At 33.4% G+C, this 7,707-nt stretch overlaps 1 long non-coding RNA gene across 2 annotated transcripts in view; it reads left to right on the forward strand.

Moving 5' to 3' along the window:
- The window catches only part of LOC107639290, a 6,430-nt gene continuing 4,813 nt past the window's right edge, over window positions 6,091-7,707 (forward strand). The window contains exon 1 of one of the 2 annotated variants that reach the window (XR_001620052.2): window positions 6,091-6,702. This is a non-coding gene — a long non-coding RNA (uncharacterized LOC107639290). The remainder of the gene's footprint in view (window positions 6,703-7,707) is intronic. The other variant, XR_001620050.2, reaches the window with a different exon arrangement.

The raw sequence follows: 7,707 nt of genomic DNA on the forward strand, positions 1-7,707 counted from the left end.
TTCAAATATTGGAACCTTTATTTAATAATGCTTATCCTTTGTTATGAGTACTAAAAAAGTTTAAAATTACTATATTTAATGTTGAACATAAATATTCTTATATAATGTATATAATTAATTATGTATTTGGCTCCCCTAATATCTTTTTTCAAGAACGGCGACTGATTTTGGCGACGATTTACAACAACAAACTCTAGTTCACCAACATGCAGATTATTTATATTAGCAACATTGCAAGCTAAGTCGTTAGCAATAGAAGAGTTCAATGAATAACAACCTGAATTTTGGTAGCAAGTGAATGCTAGGACGAAGATGCGTCTGCGGGACACGAAGCTGTGGATGCCGTGAGGCTGGAAGGATGATAAGAAGATGACGACAATGCTTTGAATAGCAGAAGAAGGCTTTTCTAATGGCAACGTCTGGACACTTCTGACGCGTAGCACTGGTGGCGGCTGAGAGGTGAGTTCTAACGACGATGGCATGCTTAGAGATGAGAAACTTCGTTCATGTTTAGGATTGTCCATTCTACCTAATTGGGGCTTTTGCTTTATTTGGAGGTAAATTTGGGCCTTCAAAGCTTACGCTCACTCAACATGTAATATTGGGCTGTTTAGGGTCAGGGCTTCTGAAAGGTTTTGCTTCATATTTTAGGAACGGCCAGAATTAGCGACTAGTAACCACAGGAGGTAGCCATGGTTGTTGGCGATGAGTAGTGGAAGGTCTGCGACAACAGCTTTGTTGCAGCAGGGTTTGGGATAGAGGCAGGTGTAATGTCCGGTCTAGGTATGGTTTTTGGGCTCAGCACAAGACCAAAAAAAAAAAAGAATTGGTCTAAAACAAAGTTAACATTAATCGGGCCAGCACTCATTTTATTTTGTTTTTGATTTTCGGTGAGAAGTTGTTTAGAGCGCCTAATTTGATTTCCCTTTTGGATTATTATTACTTGCTATTTTTTAACGAAAATGGGCCATAAAGAGTAGTGATAAACCACTATTTTATGGTTTATCTTATGCTCAATTGAGTGGTTTATATCAATTCTTTACTCACTTATTCATATGATTTGCATGAGTTTACATTTTTCCTTCCTGATTTTGTGCTATGATTGAAACCATGCTTCTTTGGCTTTAAATTTGCTATGTTTAATCCTCTCTTATTACCATTCGATGCCATGATATGTGTGTTAAGTGATTTCAGAGATTACAGGACAGGAATGGCTTAGAAGATGGAAAGGAAGCATGCGAAAGTGGAAGGAATACAAGAAGCTGAAGGAACTGCAAAGCTGTCCAACCTGACCTCTTCGCACTCAAACGGTCATAACTTGAGCTACAAAGGTCCAAATGATGCGGTTCTAGTTGCGTTGTAAAGCTAACATCTGGGGCTTCGAAATTCTATATAATATGCCATAGTTCCCCTGACGATAAGTGACTCAAACACGTGATTCACACGGAGGCATCGCAGTGACAAAAAACCAGCGTGACAGATTTCGCAAGCAGCGATTTTTGGGATGTTTTTGGCCCAGTTCTCGGCCCAGAAAACACAGATTAGAGGGTATAAAATGGGGGAATCCATTCATTCATCAATCATACAACTCCATAATACACAATTTTAGGTTTTTAGATGTAGCTTTTAGAGAGAGAGGCTCTCTCCTCTCTCTTAGGATTTAGGATTAGGATTAGGATTTAAAATTTCTATCAGTTTATGGTTCTTTTCTTCATACCAGGTTCAATGTTCTTTTACTTTATTTCTCTTCTACTTTTAGATACTCTAATGCTTTTACTTGTTAATTATTTATTTAGCCAAATTGGCTTATGAACTTTTCATGTTAAGATTTGAATATTCTATTTGATGCAATTTGAGGTATTTCAGATTTATGATTGTTTTATCCTATTTTTAATGCTTTCAAATTAATTTAGATTTATTTTCCCTTTTTGTCTTTGGTTAAGTAATTGGTAACACTTGAGTTGTCAAACTCAGCAGTTGATTGAGATTTGTGAATTGCTGATTGATTTGAATCCCTCTAAAGCTAGTCTTTCCATAGGAGTTGACTAGGACTGAGGAATCAAGTTAATTAATCCACTTGACTTACCTTTATTTAGTAAGGGTTAACTAAGTGGGAATAAAATCCAATTCTCATCACATCTGATATGGATAACTAGGATAGGATTCTCAGTTCTTATACCTTGCCAAGAGATTTTCTAATTATTAATTTATTTTTCTTGCCATTTAAATTACTTGTTCTCCAATTCAAAAACCCAAAAACATACCTTTTTCCATAAGCAATAATAAATCATACTACCCTGCAATTTCTTGAGAGACGACCCGAGGTTTAAATACTTCGGTTATTTATTTTTGTTGGGTTTTGTTACTTGTGACAACCAAGTTTTTGTACGGAAGAATTCTCTGTTGGTTTAGAAACTATATCTACAACGCGATTATTTTTTATAAAAATTCTTTACCAATAGAAAATCCGTTCGTCAAGTAGACCCAACATACTTGTCTTGCTGTGTCACACAGAAACACGTACGAAGGACCAATCCAATTTCATTTCTCCTGGAGTGTGATTTGCTCTACATGCTGCTGTCGTAAGGGTTTACTGTCATGTGTCCATGACAACGGCATCAACGGGTCACCAAGATTGACACTGAAACAGTCTTTAGCATGTACTTTCGGTAATTAGAGGGACACACGACACAGAGACACCACAGCATTGACAACACCGTCATGACTATTCATCCCATTATCATAGGGTTCAAAGAGGCACTTACATGGACGATAGTAAACTAGAATTAAGTAGCAATATAAACAAAGTAGAAAAGATAATTGATGTACACTCACATGGTTCACAATGTGTGAAGATATCTTGAGAAATAGTGCATGACAAGGTGCTTTCCAGCTTTATGTCCAACGTGCTCTTCCTCTCTGTGTATTCAAGCATGCCATGTGTGCAAGGATTCTTAGTTGAACGTACAAATATTCATTCAACCTAGACTTGTATGGGTCATGTGATTGAGAAATCGATACAAATCTTCACCCACTGAGACCTCTATTGGACCCCTACTTTCGCCTCCAAAGAGCCAATACTGAACAAAGCACGTCTGTCTAACATGTCCCATTTATGTTTCCTCAATCAATCATCTGAATTGGTGGAAAAAAATTGGACATTGGCGCCAATTTATGTGCTCAATGGAGATGGTTGTGTTATGCTTTTGAGAGGTCTAATTAAACAAGTAACTCAAAAGCTCTGTAGGGTTCCAATGACTTCCATTTAACCATATGCCGAAGGAGTCACAATTTTGAATAAAGATCCATGGCAACACCTGAATATAACCACATCTCTCATTCGTGTTAAGTGTATTTGGTTTGGGCCTTTTTATTTTATGTTATTTTTTTGCAATGTCTATAGTTATACAAATTCTAGTACCAAAAGAGCAAACGGAATCTATCAGCATCATAATATTTTTAATCCCTTCATAAGAGAGTTAAATTAATAGAATACAATTTTTTTAACATTTTGTTTTTGTTAAATAATAAATTAGACTTATGTAATGCGACAGTGAGTTTCTGAATAGTACAATCCAACTAATATTTTCTTTCCAACAATTTTTTTGGGATATAAAATTTGCAAAATGAATTTAGTTTACTTGCTACAATGTGTAGAATATATAAAATAAGTTGGTAGTTACAAAAAAAAAACATAAGAAAGCATTGTATAAAGTATGACTTGCCATTGGCTAACGGTCCCATGGAGAAATCATTACCCTTCACTTTACAAACTAGCATGACCACATGAAAAGATATATTAACAATTATTTGAACCTTAGCATGTACACAAATCTGGACAAACTGTTTAATCCTTTGCGATGGCCAATTGCCTCACATGCAGGATTCTATAAATACCGTTGGCATGGGACATACCTTATGAACCTTAAACACAAAAATATTTTACTCATGCCCTCATACATTGGAAATGTGAACAATGCCGACTTTGGAGCATGTTATACTCTCATGCGCTTAATTTGTTTCACCAACATAACAAGCTACGCGGCTGTTGATGGTTTACCGCACATATGGAAATAAGTGAAATTGGAGAGTCATCTGGAACTGAAAGGATAACGGTGTGATTATCCTTTCCAATAAGCTACGGAGGAAGCGGTCAACAGTAGAGATGAGTGATCTTTGGGTGATAATCATTGCTTATTTCGTCATACTCCAATGTTGAAATAAGTAGAGTGTCTTCCTAATTGTGTCCGATATATGCGCCTCACCTACTCACACCCATTCTAAGAATTAGGAGGGCTCCAGTGATTGGGGCTTCAGACAACGCGGGTGCTTTCAACTCTCGTTGTGTAATTCTTGGAAACTGGATCTCCCAACCTTACATCTTTTAGCAAGGAGACGTTCGACTATACATGTTCAGTGATGTCGGCCGAACTTTATGGTTGTACTTTCATCCATGTAGTATGTAACAAATCAACTATCGTATGGAATAACAACTATAAACTTATGATAGGGCATGACTATAGATTTCGTTTATGAATTTTGTTAGTGATATGTACATAAAAATATTTGTGATATTGGGAGTTCAAGTACAACTCACCTGTTATTAATTTATATTATCATAATTTTTAATTTAATTTGAAATCTTTTGATTTTTTGGGTTCCAACTCAATTAGAATATTTTGTTTTCTTTTTCTTTAACAAAGTCGCAAGTGTGAAGTAAAAGAAAATACTTCCTCCAGTAAAACATAACATCATCCTACCGTGACTAGCTCTAGTAAATTGGCCCTATGATAATTGCTTTCGATTGGGTTGTTTTAATATTTTGTAGTAATGACTGAAAAAAATTCTTATTCACAACTTATATATGATTGGTAGCATGTATATGCTATATTTTTGGTATTCTAAACATAAAATAGCAGAAACAAACAATATATAATAAATATGTGTGAAGTGAAGAGTGACATAGTAAAATTTTTTTATAAAAACTTGTTTTTAAATAAGCATTTAATTTTAAAATATTTTAACATGTTAGTGGAGACATTATAATTGTTTTAATTTTTTCATGTAATGTTAAGTATACATTACACGAAGAAATATAATATATGTTTAATTTTGAAGTGAGATTATAAAAAAAAGTAATACAATGAAGCTTATAGTTAAGCAAAATAATATCAAGTATAGCTCTTCGAAGAGTTAAAGTTATGTATCCAACCACATCACTAAAATCAACCGATTTTTAAATTAATTATACCAACCTTTTGTGAAAATTGAACTTTAATAACACTATAATCTACCAAGATTTTTTTTGTATCTATCTACCAACTTGTTAAATATGTGTATGCCAGCTCAATTTATAAACTATTAATCTAAATAATAAAAAATATCTTAAATAGTTTTTAATTATATGACAGTATTTATGTCATACAATACATACGTGTTAAACTGGAAAATATTTTTAATTATTTTTGAGAAGAGCTTATGTGAGCATGTGATCACATAGTGAATATGTCGTAGCACACTGTTGTGACTCAAGCCTATGTGGTAATGAACATGCAAAATTGTTCACACTTCCACGACACTATACATGGACTACCCACAATCGGATCATAAAGGGCAGATGACTGACTTCCTTCATCATGAATACCCATTCCAAGAAGAGTTTACAACAAGTGCAAAATTGATCGTTGTAAATGTTTGTTAGAAAATTTAGGGATTGAGAACAAAACTAAATAAAAAAATTAAGTATTTTTTTATCCTATAAGAATTATATATGAAGATAAAGAGTCTTTCAACATATATTTGTGTCTCTACTTACAAATTAAAACCTGCTAAGGTGATGAAGATAGCTTTAGAAATAATTAAGAAGAATAAAAAATTAGGACAAGACTTTAACAATATTAAGAAGGCCATGATTATTTTGGAACAATGAATCAAAGGAGCTGAGAGAGATGCTTACCACGATGGCACAAGGGGAGACAAAAGAAAAGTAAAGGATAAGACAAATCTTCAAGATTTTTAAAATAAGATTAAAAAAAATTTACATGATAAGATTTATATTAACTCTGATTACTGATATGCCACACTTACAAAAAAGAGAGGGCCCAATGAGAGGAAACAATTCACAATATTATACAATTAAAAGGCTATAAGGACTTTATCTCAAAGAACAATTGACATTTCCTAAAATTTAATATAAAATGAACATAAAACTAGCTCTTATCATACACAAATTTACTTCCTTGTCTTAGACTAGACAGAGCTTAAACAAATATTAACGTCAATAGCACCAACTCAGCACTTCTTTTGTGGCCTAAATTTCTCTTACCAAGCACGCCCATAAATAGGAATACACCCTCATGGTCTTGCCTAATACTCAATATTTAAGCCTCTCCTAATATGCAGACCATGCCCAATTTTCTCAACCATACAAACTTCACACCTCATCCAAGGCATCCACAGCCGATGACAATGATGGCATGACTGGACCACGACTGAACGTGTGTGGTGCATAAGTTTTCTCTTACATCATGGATCTTATCCTATTTCATGCACTGGGATTGGGTGGCATTGGAAAAATTGTATCGGAACATATATGGACTAAGGCAGAGGCTTGTCGGCCACTATGCTTATGTCGTGTCCAAAGGAGTGAAGTCCACAGGCTCACGCATTAGTATGGACAACAAGGTATTGGGACTCGTCATGGTAAGGTTTGTTTAGTACATTAAGGGTTACATTCCCTCAACCCCTAACAAACCCTATGTAACGATCTTAATCCCAATTTTGGAGCCTCGGTCAATTTCACATTCAGAAAAGCTCTTTAAATTTTATATATAACTTGCTCTAGTCTATGAAATTGACTATTTTAGCATGACGAATAAGGCAAAAATATAGGACGTACTCACTTTAAATTTTATATATAACTTGTTCTGGGCTTACATATTGATTCACTTCCGTAAGCTTGTCAACCATGATAGTTCATTTCTATTGATTTTAATTTTATGACTTTTTTCAGTATCTTCTTCATTTTTCAACGAATATACCCTTCCACAACATGTTTTATCAGGTTCTTATTGAGGGTACACTAATTTTCCACCAATCCATTTATATTAAAAAAGATTCTGCTTTTATTACAAATGAAACTCAAATTATTGGTTTCCCCTAGTATCTTTATAATTCTATTTTGTTGAAAAATGTTAACAATAAATATGTGGTTCGAAAAAAGTAAAGTAATTCCATCACAAAATTTTGTTAACACTTTTTATAAATTACAGAACCGGTTATACCAAAATTAATTAGGTAGATTATCAAAGCTTAGATTAAATAAAGGGTTAAACTTAACGGTGATAATTTTCTTTTTAAAATTAGTCACTAACTTAATTACTGGTCTGATGCTTAGTTTTTCAAATATGAGTAAATTTTTTTCTGTCTCAAAAATTACTTGAGATAAGAAAAGTATTAGTTATGTATTAAATAATAAAAAATTGTAATGAATTGAATTTTAGTTATCCAACGTTAGTTATCTTTTTCGATTGATAAAAACGTTAAATTTCTTAGAGAATTGAGCATTTAAAATTTGAGATAAGTAAAATAATGTTTAAAAAATTGACAGAAATTAGTTGAAAAGAAGTTAACATTTTGATTGAATTCTAAGTCAAATTCTTTGTTTTAACTCTTATGCATAATTATTACGAATATAAGCAAAAAGCA

This window comes from Arachis ipaensis, chromosome B04, assembly GCF_000816755.2.
Source record: "Arachis ipaensis cultivar K30076 chromosome B04, Araip1.1, whole genome shotgun sequence".
NCBI lineage: Eukaryota > Viridiplantae > Streptophyta > Magnoliopsida > Fabales > Fabaceae > Arachis > Arachis ipaensis.